The sequence below is a fragment of the Thermobia domestica genome, chromosome 2, assembly GCF_964235325.1.
Source record: "Thermobia domestica chromosome 2, izTheDome1.hap1.1, whole genome shotgun sequence".
Taxonomy (NCBI): domain Eukaryota; kingdom Metazoa; phylum Arthropoda; class Insecta; order Zygentoma; family Lepismatidae; genus Thermobia; species Thermobia domestica.
In genome coordinates this window covers 117,316,715-117,334,765 of record NC_137455.1, presented here as the reverse complement: position 1 = coordinate 117,334,765, position 18,051 = coordinate 117,316,715, and the positions used below count along the sequence as shown (strand labels likewise).

General features: G+C 36.2%; 1 protein-coding gene across 3 annotated transcripts in view; it reads left to right on the top strand.

Moving 5' to 3' along the window:
• Nucleotides 1–1,856: 1,856 nt before the first annotated feature.
• ND-B12 (NADH dehydrogenase [ubiquinone] 1 beta subcomplex subunit 3) overlaps nucleotides 1,857–18,051 on the top strand; it is a 31,980-nt gene continuing 15,785 nt past the window's right edge. Inside the window, exons 1-2 of one of the 3 annotated variants that reach the window (XM_081745230.1) lie at nucleotides 1,857–1,881; nucleotides 3,192–3,224. The gene's annotated coding sequence lies outside the window, so the exon portion shown is untranslated. Of the gene's footprint in view, nucleotides 1,882–3,191; nucleotides 3,311–18,051 lie in introns of those variants that run through there. The other 2 variants (XM_081745241.1, XM_081745250.1) reach the window with 2 other exon arrangements.

Here is an 18,051-nt window from a genome sequence, read left to right as displayed (position 1 = left end):
CACGTTTCCAGTCCTCAACGGTCCAAGTTGCATGGTCGCGGCACCATTTGCGGCGTGCGAAAGCGTTATGGTCCCTGATGAGCGATTTGGCCCGTGCAACACGACTTCGTAAGTTCATGTCATGTAATTCGCGGCGGACTGTGATTGTCGAAACAGGGTGGGGGAGGTGCTGATTGAGTTTCACCGTCACTTGCTCCGCAGTGGCATGACGGTTCTGCGTGACAATGCGCTTTAATACCTGGCGTGACCTGTCACTCATGATTTTCTTCCGCCCACTGTTCCGCTTCCCCGATGTGGTTTTCCCGTGTGAGGCTGTCATCACCTTCGACACTGTCCCATGCGACACACCTAACACAGTAGCCACTGTCGTCACACTCACTCCACATAACCGCGCACCAACAATTTGCCCTCTTTGAAAGTCTGAGAGGTCTCCCATTTTACACTACCTCCGTCTAATGCAGCCACTGGACACTGCTGTTCCACTGCGCCTGACGTAGTATGGAGACCGACCTAACACACCACCACCAGCGGTCCGGCGCTGTGGGCGCCACGACACCACTGCCAACCCATACATCTGACGTGTTGCCAACTACAGGTGTTTCCATTTTTCTGATCACCATCTGTATATATATATATATATATATATATATATATATATATATATATATATATATATATATATATATATATATATATATATATGTGTGTGTGTGTGTGTGTGTGTGTGTCTGTCTGTCTTGAGGTCCGAAGTAGTCTAAGATCACGGAAGAACAGGAAACTTTGTAATTTTTATCCATAAATACAGAATAAAACCTTGTAGTTCAAACGTTTCTCAGTTTTATTTTTCTGAGTTTTTCATAACTTTAATTGAGTATATATTCAATTTTTATTTTAATACTTTTATAATTACAATATATTCGTATTGTATACTACTTAATGATAGTTTGATGAATTAATGCTTGCAATAACTGTAAACGTTTTAGGATAAGTAAGCCTAGGTCTACTATGTAAAGGTGAGGTGCCAATAACTGGGCATCAGGTGACAATAATTGGTCAGTGTGTGCCAACAACTAGGCATTTTGAGGTTCTCAATAAAAAATATATTTTAAAGGAATAAATACTTTCCGTTTTCGCTATGTCTCACTAGTTTTCACTTCAGAAAAGGTGTAAAAGTTTATAAAATGACTCAACCCAAAAATTGTAGCGATACAATACGCTTATTTACTTTTTTCTTTAAAAAATCCTCTTAAAGTGCCAATAACTGGTATGTTTACCCTATAACGACTTACCCGAAAACATAAGAGACGAATATTCAAGCGTAAAATTTAAATTATATGTTTAAAATAGATACGTTGATATAATTTGCATTTGCAGGTTCTTGTATCCAGTGTAAATAGTTGAGTTCACAGTTTGCATACGTAATCGCATTCCGATGCAATGTAGAAGCGGCTAGCGAATCATTTTTAGAGCGCAAAAAATGAAGTATTCTTTATATTATTATCTACAAATTGAGTGCTGTTTTACTATACGGATCCACAGATTGTAAAATGTGGGGAAAAGATTGGGAAAGTCTTTAATTTGCGTATTTTATATCGGGAACAGAACCCCACGAACCACTACGGGACTTTTAACCCGTTCCACTTTTACTACTACCCCTACTCCTATTACTACTTATATTATGGATCCGTATAGTAAAACTGCACGACGAATTGTATAATGTTTTATTGCATAATATATTGAAATTAAAAATCCAAAAATCTTCTTGTTACTCGTACGAACATTGTGTTTAGAAAAGGTTGATGATCAAGAAGTGAAATCCTGCGTAGGTACAATACACTCAACATAATAAAAACTAAATAGGTAACTGGTATCGGTTGTAGCCAGTGTTGCCAGGTCTCCTGATATTCCAGGAGATTTCCTGGTTTTGTAAGTTATCTCCTGGTCTACTGATTTTTCTTTTAAAAATGTTAAAAACTCCTGATTTGGCGCATCATCCAAAAGCTCTTAGAAAATGTAGTCTTCAGAAACCAAAAGGAGTTCTTATATACAGATGAAATGTACTTTGCAGCAAAAGTTTCCCTATCCATGGCATCAAGAAATCTCGCAAATTATGGACTGCAAGATTTTAAACTCAGGTCTCTTGAATTATATATTGAAGCAGTACATCACATTCGAGAGAGATATGAGATCCTCTGTGGATAAGCGGTTAGCGTACAAGATTTTGGCGTGGAAGGACCGGGTTCAATTCCCGGTGGGACCTTATGTAGTTCGGATTCCACGTTAATCAGTAGGCCTACGTCTAATATAGCCTCGCTGTTAACGGGACGTTAAACTCAACTCAACGCAACTCAAGAGAGAGATATGCTTCATGATTCTGTCATGAAACATTTAGAGATGATTAGCCCATCAAATGAGATAAAGAAATCGCTCCTCTCGTAGCTAACTTTCCTAATGATATAGAATAGAGTAAATTGCAACAAGTAGACACAGAATGGCGGTTATTGCGAAACACAGATTTGTAAACTGAAAATGATATTTCTATTCAAGATTTTTGGATGCTTGTCAGGAGCATCATTTCCGATTTTGCTTAGGGGGGATAAGACCCTTTGTTATAAGTAAAATTTCGCACATTTCATTGATCCCCTACTACTCTATTGATAAAATCAATATAAATCTCCAACTCAGGGAGGGCAATTGCCCCTCCCCGTCCTCCCTAAATGACGCCTCTGATGCTTGTTAGAAAAAAAAAAGAAGTAGATAGCCTAACCAGTTAATATTTCCGAATTTATCCACATTTGTTATGTGTTTGCTCTGCCTTCCTCAAGAGTCACTGTAGAAAAAAGTGTTTTCAATCGTAAATTTGATGAAGGCGAAACAGACAGACTTGATACCCAAACTTTGCAAGGATTGCTGCACACAAGAAGGCTCACTTCTAACAAATCATGCTAGGATCCCCTCTGAATCGCTCTCTGACCAGCAGAGTCAGTGTTAACATGTACGCAGATAAAGATGATTAACCTTTTATTGGTAAATATAATAATTGATGGGTGGATTGTTTGCCTTGTAAAAAAAAAATAATCATTCTAATTAACATCTTTAGATTTTAAGTTGTATCTCCTGGATTTTTCCTGGATTTTGTACAAGAATTTTCCTGATTTTTCGAAAAATTGGTTGGCAACACTGGTTGTAGCAGAAGCTGGAGTAGCATAAGTTTAGTACATTAAGTAAGTATAAGTTAGATTGCAAGAAAGGTAAAACAGAACAGAAGCATAGATTAGATTGTTAGAAAGGACAAGAATGTGGATGACTGGTCTGCACACTTTTTATATTCTTTTCTACAGACTTTTCATCTTTATAAGCACATTCATTTCTTTTCCAGCTTTCCATTATATTTTTATACATTTTGTATTTTGTGTAATCCTTGTAATTATTCCTACAAAATTGTAGGCTCCCTTTTGACTTCACGAACTGTACCTTGAGTTTTTTTTTTTTAAATTATTTTTTAAAGGGGGGTAGGTTGTTAATTTTACAATGCCGCTCCAGCTGGTATACTCACTCAGAAGCGAGAGAGTATACTAATTTTCTGAAATGGGTAAAAACTTCCCAAACCTTAAGCTAACCCATTCCTACACCTACCCTACTTACCCCTATCATGCTCTACCCTACCCTTTCAAAGTGGTCCTACTCATCGATGCGCAGGACGCAGCGTGTGTTGTAAAGTTTACCCCCTTTTTTTTAAAAAAAAAAAATCCGGTTGTAACCCTTTAGAAACAGATAAGAGAAGTTTGGTGGCAGTTTGTTTGAAAATGTGCAGATGAAATTTATTACCGTGTTATTCTATTTTATGTGGGCATACTTATAATTATTGAAATGTGCACTTCTCTTAGCAGGAAATGCACTTTCACTGCCTTAGTGTTTTTTTAAGAAAGGAGTTGCGTTAATTGATGCATATTCACTTTAGGAGAACTGAACAAACATAAAAACAAATTAGGGTCCATGTTCCGTTAAGGGGGTCCAAAACTACACTGGATCCCCTTAAGCTAACCTAACCTGACCTGATCTAACCTAACGTAACCTAACCTAACAGAACCTAATATAACGTTATATTATGTAATCAAACGAAAATCAATAAAAAGAAGTGTCAAAGACACTCGACCCCCTAACGGAACATTGACCCAAATTAGCTAGTGCTAGTTGGCATGGGCGGATCCAGGACGGATTCGGAGGGGGGGGGGGCTTGTAATACTGCTACTTAGAGCTACTTTTAAGAGCTCCAAACTCTGGGATAGGTTTTATTTATATGTAAAATTAAAATAAAGTTTCCTCTTCTGGATCCGCCACTGCTAGTTGGCCACTAAACTGCACGAGTTTTATTTAACGGATTCAGGGAAGGAGTGAGCGGTAGAAAAGGGGTCTGCTCGTAGGGAGTAGGTGCTTCAGTGATGGTGGGTATGCACGTAAAGTAAATGTCATCACAACTACCATACTTTCTACTGGAATTTTCACCAATTCTTTCTTCTTTTCTCTGTACCTTTTCTTTAGAATTTCTTGTATTTCACATGTTACTCTACTGCAAACAGGGTTGGCTGGTTTAAACCAAACCAGAAAAGAACGAAAAATGCTTTAAATCGTGTGAACTTCATGGTGAGTCTCCACATATGAAACCATCTGCATTACGTTTATGTACTTTTCACCTTTTAATCAAGGGGTCCCGTGTTCAATTTTCGGTCGAACCATAACCCATCTTTCAAGTGTAAACCAGTTAGCGATTCGAGGTGTCCCTTTAAGCGAAAGTCTTCTCCGTGATAACCTTGGTATTTCATAAGGATGTTAAGCCGAAGCATACGAAACGAAACCAAATTATATATTTCTACTTGCTTGAATGCCTGTTGTTTTATAAAGAAACCAAGGTTGCTTAAATATATTGATAGAAATTGGCAAAATTTATCAACTGCCTTCGCAGCTTCCAACATCAGCTTGGATTTGACTTTGTTTTAATTTTATTGAGTGATATCTACATACCAAATTTCTAATGTAATACCTCAGTTTTAGCATAGTGATTATGATACGCTGACCTTAAAATTTTATATACAAATACAGTTAAAGTAATAACAGTATTTATATATAATTGTATAATGTTTTTACTTCTGTAACTGTTTATCTTTTTGTCCTTCTGAAATAACTCTTGACAATTATATTAACAACTAGGCCTATGTATAGATCAGTACAACGTATTTTTATCAGGAGTCTTTCGTGAGTGAGTCGGCAATCGCATTTGTGATCAATTAGTCCCTGTTTCGTGTCGAAATGGACAATTTTTCTTGAAGGAAGCCGAGAAGCGATTTGTATTCCGCTTTAAGCTTATGTGACCCCTTCCCCATAACCTTGTTGTTGCATAATAACACCAAGGCGAAACAAACTAATTTCTGTCCATATCTAATATAAATACATAGAGTAAATTATGTAAACCAAAAAAAAAACCCGGTTTTTTGGTTTTTTCAATAAAAAACATGTTTTTTGTCAACCCTGACTGCATATCATGTAAAGTCATCAACTGATTTCTTTCTCTTTATTACTGTCATATACTCGTCACATTTGTGGCATATTACATGACACTTGAATAACTCACTCTTCAAATATTTAATTACGTTCTTTTCGTATAACATATGAATATGAGAAATCGAAGATTAGGAATTTCTTATATTTTGTGAAATCCCGATTTTTCATCTAGGGATGGGCAAAATCTGTTTTTATAAAACCCGGAAACAGGTTTCTAGAAAAACCGAAATCTGAGAAACCGACATTTCGGTTTCCCCCCAAACCGGTTTGGTTTCTCACCGAAACTGGTTTCGGTTTTCTCCAAAACGTGTTCGATTTTTTCACCGAAACCCGGTTTCGGTTTTTTCCAAACTGGTTTCGGTGAAAACTTTTGGAGAACACATACAGTTATTTTTGTGGAAACGGAATCAGTTTCCTGAGAACAACGAAGCACTATTCTGGTCAGAAATAGAACAGTTTTGGAAAAACTGAAACCGGTTTTGGAGAAGAACCCGTTTTGAAGTAAATCGAACCGGTTTTGGAGAAAACCGGGTTTAGGCGAAAACAGGTTTTTTTAAAATTAAAAAACTTTCGGCTTTACTGAAAACCGAAAAACCGGTGTTTGTGCCATCCAGTACTTTTTATCCTTTCACACGTAAGGTGATTCAAATTGCTACTGTAGTATTCTCCGCTATACCTTGCAACTGTTCTCGGACACTATTAGCACTATCAGCACGTTATTTCAGACTGCTCACTGTAACGAGTCGGACATTTTTAGGCACTTTTCGGATTCTTCTATCTTTAAGGATCACGATTTACAACATTGCCCATTATCACTTCCATGTTCTTATATACACAGTACGTTCGTATGTGCTTACAAATGCAGAATTGTATTAGATATTTTCGTATTTTGCGCAAGCTACAAATAAGATCCACATATATTCCGATTTCTTATATATTCCTCTTTCAAAATTAGAATTCATAAATCTTCCATAAATTTTACAAAACTGTTACCCCATAAAATAGGATAGCATCTTTATTTATTTATTTATTTATTTAAAAAAAATGTATGGAGGCGACTAACCTCTAACTCAAGTATTAACAGAGAGACAAGTTAGCTGTATTATAATTGTCTTGTACTACATGCAGGTAGGGCTTGGAGGGCACTTTATAAAATTCTTTCACGTGCATGCTTAGTTTAGGCACACAACATTTTGCAAAATTTATAGGTAAAATTCGCACTGCGACGAAATTAAGTAGTAAGTTATATAGCTGTACTTTATATTTACAAGTGTAGGGTTACTAGTGTAAAATCATTACAAGTGCTGTACGACGGTTGAAGTAAGCTAGTGCATACGAAAGATTCTGTATTAGGTATTGGTTCCGTGCAGATTAAGAATAGTCCGTCAAATTTAAAAAAAAAAAAAAAAAAAACCTTACTTTTCTCGATTTAAATGATACCGGAAGGTGTTCTGGACCATTATTAACTTGGCCCATGCCCAAATAATTGCGGACAGGCTGATAATATGCATGGGAAATAGTATATCCTGGAATTGATCACGTGCTGTCCTGTTATGTGCAATTACTCCTTCCACTCCACATGAAATTTTTCTGAAGCAAAGACTGCTGAAACGGCAGAACATTTTGACTGATTTTGCTAAAGAACATGGAAGCTTCTAATTTTTCAATTAATTGACAAAGGATAGTGTATATGCAAGATATTTGCAAGAAGATTGTTCATGTGGATACTGAGAAAATGTTCATGTAAATAAAGAACGTACATGTTTTAACATTGCACGAGTTCTTTACTGTTATTAGTGGTCCGTCTTGTAAAGCACGTTCATTATCCTCGTATACAGTTGCTGTCCGATGCCGGCATACCGTGGGTGGTGGAGGATGTCACCGAACTCAGTATGGGGCCTTATTTATGGCTGGTCGAAAGAAAGTGCGTGAGGCTGGCAGATCTGTAGTTGCCACATTTTTCTTTATGTGTTATTTCTAGAAACTTAAAAAAAAAAAAAAAAAAAAAAAAGTACTACATTAAAAGTTAATACCTAAGAATTTTGTATACGAGGAAACGCGTGCAAAACTGCTAACATATATAAAACTGGTTAGCAAGGAATAATAATAATTATTATAATTATTTAAGTATTACGTTTGTCCTACAGATTGCCTAAGTAGGTTTTAAATGAGCACATATGATTTTTTTTTTTTTTTTTTTTATTAACTACTGAATCCACAGTGACTTGAAGAAACAAGCAGTTGAAATTGTGCCGACCAGAAAATAAACCTTCATAATTATGACAAAAACACAAAAACATGAATTCACGCAGATATTCATTTCTAATTTATATTTCAGCGAAATGCTACTGGAACTTTTTTATTTTATATTTTTTCACTAATCCCTAGAGTTTTTTCTAGTGTTGCTTTAATTCTGTGTCTTTCCTACACGACTAATTAAGCGTAATTTATTGTTAGGGTATATAGTATTCGACTAGTGTTGCCCCCGGGATGATAAGTATCTTGTAAATTCGGGATGAGATTAGAAAAATGACAACTCTCGTCTCATTTTCGAGACTAGAACCAAGACGAGACGATAAATTTCATGAGTTTGGCTGACAACTCGAGTTTATCCCGATCTCAGTTCTCGAACTTTGTTTATTGACACATGAACCATAGCATTAAAAATCATAAATTGATAAAATGAGTGTACAAACACAATGTGGAACATTTATCAATTTTTTATAAAAATACGCAAGTCATTACATCAGGGATGCAAATAACCACTCGCCCTGGGCGAGTGGTTCATTGGTGCGGGTGAGTATTTAATATCATACCGAGGGTAAGTAAATTATTTCTATTGTGGGATGTGGGCTAGTAGCTTTTTTCTTGAGCGAGTAAAATTTTGTTGCTTATTTGCATCCCTGCATTACACTATATACCCCAATGAAAAATATGGTTTAAATTTTCCCTTGATGAACCTCTCGTTACGCTAAAGGATTCTGGTAACTTCTAGATAATATTAGTGAATTTTGAAGCTACGTAAGACTTCCAAATCATCCGAATACAATACTCAAACTTCGGAGTAGTCGGTTACATCTACAACTTCAGCTTATAAAAGAGGAATAATTTCAAAGAAACAACCTGTTCCTTAGTCCATATACTGTATATATATAAAAAAAATCTCGCTATTCCTTACTGTTTTCGTTCTATGGTGATAAATAGGGTTAGGATCTTGCTGATTTTGCATCTTTTTTCTGGATTAGTATAAACATTGCTCGTTGTGTTATAAATCTTGTTTTATTAAGAAGAAGTAATTTAAGACAAACTTGTTTGTGCATTTTTTTGCATTTTTTGCCCATTTCTGTGTATAAGTGCATTTTTTAAAGTTTTTGGGCATTTTAGTGCATATTTAGTATTTATTCTTACTTTTAACTGCATAATTCTCATTTTCTTATAAAAACAATAAATTGAAGTAGAATGCTTCCACCTACACGATTCTAGTTCGAAATATTCGTTGGAGCGAGGTGTGTGATACGGCAAGAAAATTTGTACTGCCTTGCCGAAAGAAAATTTACCGTTGAACAGCATGTTTCAAGGGACAAACACGCACGGGGACTTAAGTTACGTGCAAACGAGAGGCAAACGCCGCGCAACAACTTCTCCCGCAGTGTGGTACATCCAAAAATCATTCTGTTTTTTCGAAGATTTTTGTGAAGCATTTATTTGTGCTGACATTCCGTTGAACAAAGTGGACAACGTGACATTGCGTGCCTTTTTGGAAAAATACACTTGTAAACCCCTCCCCGATTCTTCGACATTAAGGAAGAATTATGTGAACAAACTTTACGAGAAAACAATGCAGTGCATTAGACAAGAAATGGCCGGAAAGAAAATATGGGTGCCCATGGATGAAATTTGTGATTCGGAGGGACGAAATGTAGTGAATGTTGCTGGAATGATGCATGACGGGAGGCAGGGTAAAACATTTCTTTTGAATTGCGAAGTTCTGGAAAAGGTCATTTATTCCACGATCAGTAAGTTATTTGATAAATCAATGCATCTCTTATGGCCTAATGGCGTCCTTTACGAAAACGTGCTGCTCTTTGTAACCGATTCTGCACCGTATATGGTAAAAGCAGCGAACTCACTGCAGGCGCTATATTCGAAAATGGTTCACATTACGTGCCTCGCGCATGGTTGCCACAGAGTGGCTGAAGAGATACGTGTGCAGTTTCCTGATGTTGATAAACTCATAGGAAGTGTTCAGTAAGGACCGACCACGTGTAGCTGCTTTTAAGTCGGAGCATCCTGAACTCCCTCTACCACCTAGCCCCGTTCTTACCAGGTGGAGAACGTGGCTAGAAGCCTGTAAATACTATTGTCAAAACTTCGAAGCTGTGAAGAAAACGATAGACTCTTTCGACTCCTCCAAAGCTTCCACGATTCGAACTGCACAAGAGATACTGGTCAATCCTGAAATTCAAGGTAAGCTTATGAACATTCAATCTAATTTTGGATTTCTACCAGGTGTGATTACTTCTTTAGAGAAGTCTGAAGAAAAGTTGACTTCAATTGACGCAATCAAAAATGCAGCAAGTGCATTAGAAAGTGTTCCTGGGGAAGTAGGACTTGTACTGTCAAGAAAAATGACAGATATATCGAAAAAACAGGTTACCATGTTTTGTGTACGATAGTGAACATTCTTTCAGGCAGAAAATTTGTACTGCCCAAATTAGAAAGTGATCTAGGAATTAGTGATATGGTCTATTTCGAATATGCTACTGTGGTTTCTGTAGAAACTGAAAGAACCTTTTCAATGTACAAATCGTTATTTGCAAATAACCGCCATGCATTCCAGTTCGAAAACCAACCTTCACATTTTTTGTTGTTGTGTTGTTTATTGCAACTCAGTGTTAGGTGCAACTTTTGAGAAAAACACAAGAGTAGAGCCACGTATATATATATATATATATATATATATATATATATATATATATATATATATAGGTAATGCACTAATAAATAGTAACAGATGATTCTCTGTGAAAGCATTTTTTTCAAATTATAGTGCATTTTTTTAGATTTTTAGTGCATAATTGCATTTTTTATTTTGCATTTTCCCCGCATTTATAGTGCAATAAAATCCTAACCCTAGTGATAAATGTTGAAACCAAAAATCGTTAATTTGACCCACTTCTAATTTGAATAGAGGTTTAAGGGAGGGTATAGAACCTATTCTTGGGACGCTGAATCGCTTTAAAAAACGTGCTTTTCAATATCTTTTACAGTTCTTGCTCTATGAAAATCAGTATTGAAACCAGAAGTACTGTAAACTGAATCACTTCCGGCTTCGATAGAGTGTTGAAAGTAGTGATAATATATATGGGTCAGTCCATATATAATCACCGAAATTAGAAAAAAATCCCCAGTCGACCATCAGGGATTTTGACGAAAATTGACACACAGGTACCTACATCTCTCGTAAGAAAGCCTATAATTTTTTATTCTCCTGTCTCTACCAGTTCCTGAGAAATTAACTTAGAAGCGAGGCAGTCCGCATCATGACTTGCCGAACACGCTGATTATTTAAGTTTTTAATGCGCAAGAATTCGGTCACTAATTATGTTACATAGGTCAAACTTTTTCTGCAATAAATATATGCATCGTTGTAATGAAGTAATATGTTGAAAGTGGCATGACCATTTTATGTTCGGGTATATAAACTATCAAAGTCAGCACTTTTTTACATTACCGTTTGTAAAGCTCATTTTTTAACATGTCACAGATTTCCTACATAAAACAACAAATGCCTGTATTTGTGTGTAGTACCTTACAGGGTAGTGAACTATATGCACCAGTAATGCAGAGCTGTTTACATTTTATTTAGAGGATTTATGGGAGGTTAAAGTTTGTATCATTGCAAGAAAACAAACTTTTTGCTTATTTTCAGAGCTCTATTTAACTATGTTGACAGTTGAATATAAGTGTGATATTTTGGATGAATATTGCTACTTATGTAACAAATAACTTGTGTGAATTTCAAAATCCTGATGTATTTTCTTCCATTTTAAATCATCGCCTTTGTCAACAGGTGTCGGTAGTCTTTCAGGTTTAGAACGGATATGGAGAATGGAAGTAATTTTACTTTCAGAGTTCCTCTCCACTCTGGATGAGGACAAAATCAATGAGCTTCGTGTTAACCTCGTGCCAGGACAAGTTGTGCTAAACATGTGTTAGATGTGCCAGTTCCAGAAACAGCAGTGATAATGATTATAAGTATGATCCTAGATACACACCACACACTGTTCACCAGGAGCAACTAAACGTGTCTCTCAAATCTGTAGGCTGCTCACCACTGAAGAATGTAAGTAAGAGAGACAGACAAGGATACAGTAAGAGAAAAGTGAAGCAGATAACAAATGTCATACAGGGGAAGATGTTCTTGGAATACCGAGCACTACGTTTCTCTACTAAAAAGACATGTGACAGGTATGCTAATTTCTCTATGCTTATACAGCAGCTTGTAGAAAAGTATCACAAAACATTTTCCTATAAACAGAAAGTCCAAATCTTAACAATTGCTCCTGCAACTTGGAGTATCAGAAAAACTGCACAGAGTGTTAAGGTCTCAGATTATTTAGTGCGAAGAGCAAAGAACTTAAGATGAGAATCCTATCACTTCAAGAACAGAAGCCTCGGAAAATAATTCCCCAGGTATTAGTGAATGACGTAGTTTCATTTATGAAAGCGACGGGTGTTCCAGAATCTGTCCTGGAATGAAAGAATGTATGTATGTGCATCCAGAAGAAGGTAAAGTTCAAGTTCAAAAAAGGCTACTACTAACGAATATACATGAAACATATGTTGAATTCTGCTAACAGAAACCCAGTTTCAAATTGGGTTTGCAAAGTTTTGTGCCTTAAGGCCGAAGTGGTGCATTACAGTTAAGGCAAATGGCACTCATTCAGTGTGTGTGTGTGTCAAAATCATCAAAACATGAAACTGGTGGTCGATGCCCTTCCTGGATCAGGGCACAGCTACAAGACACTGCTGAACATTGCAGTATGTGATGACAGTGTAGGTTACATTACTGTGCCAACTGTGGAAGGAAGAAGGCTGTGCAAGATTATTTAGTAAAACGTTTTGATGATCACTTACTTGAAGGTGATGACTGTGTTAAATTTAAAAACTAGGTTCACACAGACCGGTTGACATTACAAATCCTACAGCTCTCTGTGAATAAGTTTTGTGACACATTGACTCAGGGAATCGATAGTCTTAGACAGCACCATTACATAGTCAAGGCTCAAGCTGCATACCTGAAGCTCAGCCTTGACTTCAGAAACTTCACTTCAGAAAGCAGGGCTAATTGTTTTACTGGAATTCGGCCAAAATTACACTTTGGTTATAAAGGACGAGGTTCACGGGCACCATTGGGAGAAGATGAAATTTTTGAGATTTACATCCCACGCTTATGCCGGTTAGGCTAAAGGAGACGGTGAAGATGAGTAATGAATGAAATGGTGGAATGAAGAAAGTGGGAGGAAATGGGAGAACCCCGAGAGAACCCACGCACACGGTGTTTGTCCACCACAACACCATTGGGAGAAATCCCAGGCAACTGTGCATCCTTTCGTGGTGTACTATAATGATAATGGAATCCTGCATTGCTGTAGCCTATCCAAGGAGAGGCTATAGGGGCTATCATATTCCACAGGTTTATTATGTTCCTTTTCACTTTGTGTGCATGTTTCTTTATTTATTTGAACGCTCAATTTCTTATTACTAATACTGAACTGTAATTTTCAACCACATAATTCTACTATATTCTAACAATTAATTTGATTATGTGGCACATTGTTTCTTCTTATAGTCTTACACAGGGTTGGCTGGTTTAAACCAAGGTGGTTTAAACCAAGGTTTAAACCAGCTGGTTTAAACCAAAAAACGAAAAATGTTCGTAAAAGTGTAAGTGTTTGTAAAATCTTGATGAACACACATTTGTGAGTTATCAGTTTTCACTCCCGTGTATTATTCGTATTATATTCAGACCTAAATTCCTCATTCATTACTCAAAAAGATTATACTATAAATACAAAAGCAACTTTTTTATATAAGTTTATAAATGTTCGTTTTGTGATTTTTAGTAGCTGTTATTATTGTTGTGTAATTGCAATCAAAGAAAAATTCTAAATATTGTTTTGTTTCAATGTTTACTATTGATAAAATACATCGTACTTTGTGTGTGTGTGTGTGTGGGGGGGGGGGGGTCATACAGACCCCACGAGAGGCATTTAGTGAAATGAGAAGTATCTTTGGTATCTATTTATGTATAAATGAGTCTGAGCCAAAGTGGACTCAAATAATTCGTATCTTTAGTCACTTTTCTAACTGATATGCAAATTAAGTCGTTGTATTTCTTTAATTTGGACCAATAAAAGTCGTTGTTAACTAACTTGAACTAAATTAGTTCTTCTGTACTCCGTAGTACTTTGAAATTGTCCATATGTAATTCTGTATAATGGTTTCACTTGTGCAACTGTTCATCTTTTTGTCCTGAAATGACTCTTGACAGTTATATTAAGAAGCATGTAAGGTCAGTACAACGTATTTTTATCAGGATTTCTTCGTGAGTGAGTCGGCAGACGTATCGCATTTGTAGCCAATTAGTCCTGGTTCCGAGTTCAAATGGAGGACAATTTCTCTCGGATGTAACTCGAGAAGCAGTTTTTATTCCGCTTTAAGCTTATGTGACCCCTTCCAGCATAACCCGGTTGTTGCATAATAACATCAAGGCGAAACAAACTTATTTCTGTCCATATATGATATGAATACATAGAGCAAATTATTTAAACCAAATAAACCTGGTTTAAACCAAAAAAACCTGGTTTAAACCATAAAAACCGGTTTTTTTTGGTTTTTTTAAATAAAAACCATGGTTTTTGCCAACCCTGGTCTTACAATATGTTTTCAAGTGCTCAATCAGTGTAAATGATTTTACCTGGCGCAAACGTACTTCTTTACTTCCATTCTTCATATCCGTTCTAAACCTGAAAGATTACCGACACCTGTTGACAAAGGCGATGATTTAAAATGGAAGAAAATACATCAGGGTTTTGAAATTCACACAAGTTATTTGTTACATAAGTAGCAATATTCATCCAAAATACCATACTCATATTTAACTGTCAACATAGTTAAACAGGACTCTGAAAATAAGCAAAAAGTTGGTGTTTATACAATGATACCAATTTTAACCTCCCATAAATCCTGTAAATAAAATGTAAACAGCTCTGCATTACTGGTGCATATAGTTCACTACCCTGTAAGGTTCTGCGCACAAACACAGACATTTGTTGTGTTATCTAGGAAATCTGTGACATGTTAAAAAATGAGCTTTATAAACGGTAATGTAAAAAAAGTGCTGACTTTGACAGTTTATATATCCGAACATAAAATGGTCATACCGCTTTCAACATATTACTGCATTACAACAATGCGTATATTTATAGCAGAAAAAGTTTGACCCATGTAACGTAATTAGTAACTGAGTTCTTGCTCTTTACAAACTTACAAAAACCAACGTGTTCAGAAAGGCACGATGCGGACTGCCGAACTTCTAGGTCAATTTCTCAGGAACAGGTAGCGGCAGGAAAATAAAACATTACAGACTTTCTTACGAAGGATGTAGGTACTTGTGTGCTAAATTTCATCAAAATCCCAGATGGTCACCTGGGGACTGTTTGACGATTTATAATGGAATAACCCATATACTCTTGAGACCATGAATCTATTGCAGAAAAATGTTTTTCGCTGTCTATTACCATTTTTGTTTATATTGTTTTGTTTTATTTACCATAAATATTGAAACCCGAAATGATTCATTTTAATTATTTCTGGTTTGATTAGAGAGTTAATGAAGAAGACAAAACCTGTTTCTGGGACGCTGAATCAATTGCAAAATCCGCATCTCGATATCTGCTATTGTTTTGGCTGTGCTACTTGACGACAGACAGACAAACTCGTTCTGTAAGACTTCCGACACTTATGCATAGCATAGTTTGAAAATCTAAAAAATCGAATCATATATTTTGTATGTGAATTTACAAAATGAAACGACACGAAGACATCTCTTTGGATAATCGAAACTTAAAAAAAAATCTTTGAAAGTGAAACAAGGAAACCTTATTCCTCGTCTCATCTCGTGAACAGCACTATATCAGACGCATTTATTATTAAAATATAATTAATTATTAACAGTATTCTATCTGTGTTACACAATAGACTTCAGTGTTTATCAAAATTTGAGAGTGCGTCTATTACAGTACATTTCTTTGGTTTTGCTACAGTCAATAGTTACTATTTATATAGTACCTATTATAATATTTCAACAGTGTTAAAGGGAGACGTTTATGCTTGTTGTGTTAGATTGCTCTAGTTTCGCAGCAAAATGTTTACTTTATCTGAATTATGGGAAAGTAACATAAAAGTGTGTTGTGAAAAATATTTTTAAAGATTGACAGGAAAAGAAGATAAGGAAAATAGTCACTGGTCATCAGATCACTTTCTTGACAATTTGGAAAGACATAAGGCAACGTCGTACAAGCATTGATGGATCGGTTTTGCCAGCGGGAGGATTGTCTGCTAGCGTTATTTGAGTGCTGTTTTGTGGTTCTAGGGAAGGGAGGGGGGGGGGGGGACGATGCCTTTGAATTTCTGAAACTGTATAAGAGGGTAGCGAACAAAGTATAAATGATATTTATACAAGTTAAATGCTTATAATTATTTTTTAAAGATTAGAAGCCGTAAAGTAAAGATGTGCGATGTTCTACAAACTATACATTTTTTTTTTTTTTTTTTTTTTAATAATTTTGGTGTCTCAAGAATGTTCCCCGTGTGAATTAATAATCAAGATTAAGCTTACCTGCGGGAGAAGAGTTGATAACGGAAACTCCAGAGAGGGTTGAATTTATTTAATACAACACATCATTCTTTTGGGTTACAAGGATAGTAGTTAATTTTTATTTAATAGTAGGTATCCTATAGCCCCCATTAATAAATACTGACATATGCGATTTGAAAAATAGAACATTATGTGAGTTTGGCAATACTGTTAATCTAGTAGTGTTACAGAATATGTCAAATAGTATCCTGTCCCCCAATGAGTATTTTTATCGTGCAAAATCTCGTTGACTTTTATGTATTAGTTTAAAAATTACAGCCACGTTTCCAGTAAATAGCATTTTAAAAAATTACAGCCACGTTTCCAGCATTTTAAAAAATAAAATGATATTCAAAATGGCATACTTCAAGATGACGGTCGTAATGGTCACGTGAGTTTTTATGTTCCCCCACCCCCACTCATAATCTGACCAACGTGGACCTCTAGCCCAACAGACTTTTCTGTTACAAGACTGTCACCTGACTTTTGGCCCACCCTTTACATTACAAATATTCACAGTTTTGTTTATACAGTTCGTCAGTTGTCGATTTCATTATTTTTATTTCTTAATTTATTTGTTAACAGACAGCAGGTACATCTCAGACGCCATTTTACACTAGATATGTAACAAAGGGAAGGATTTCGGATGGGATCGGCCAGGGCCTATATGCTAAGTACCATCCCTTCATTTGTCTGGTAGGACTGAAAGGAACCCTGGGAAACATAAGTCAGGACAGTCAGCGGCGAGACATGAACCCGCGGTGACGTCCTGAATGTGAATCCAAGGTGCTCCCAAGTGCGCCGCGACGAGTTGCATTATGTTACTGTCCGAGATTTAAATTAATTAGTTACGTTTTATAGATTCTTAACTCCCTCACACCTTGCAGTAACAAGATGTAATTTATATGACATTTACAATATGATATGGTCTTCATGTATGCATGGATAGAACTTCGTACGGGCTATCAGAAATGTGCTACAGTGTTGCCAACTTGTGTATTTTTTCGTTGTTTTTGCTTTTTTTCGTATTTTCATTGTTAAATTACAACAAAAGTAAGTGGCTTACAGTTTCGTTATTACCCTGTTTGAAAGTCGACAAGGTAGTGTATCCAAGGACTGGTAGAGGTTTTCCCCACCCACTCTCTTCTTCCCATAAAAATGTTGAACTTTGTAACATTTTACTATTTCGTTTTTTTGTTTCGCTTTGAAATGAATATATCAGCCAGAATTGGTACTGGAAAATCATTCTGCTGCTGTTAGTATAAACTTTGTGTTCAGTTCTGTAAATCCTGTAAATTTCACTTTGATATCATTCATGATGAGGAAGTTGTGAGACTGAAAACGCACCGCGAGCAACTTTGCTCATTTCGGTAAATGTTGAGCCTACGGACTGCGGTGCATATCTTATTATAACTTTGGTTTTATTTACAGGAGTGCTTTTAAACTTGGTATTTTATCTCTTGATACTACCCAGCTTATGTGTACAACTTTTCATGATGGGCACTGGGAAGGGGTGGTCGATCTGAGGTGGAATGACTCATATATATAAAATATATCAGGGTTGTTTT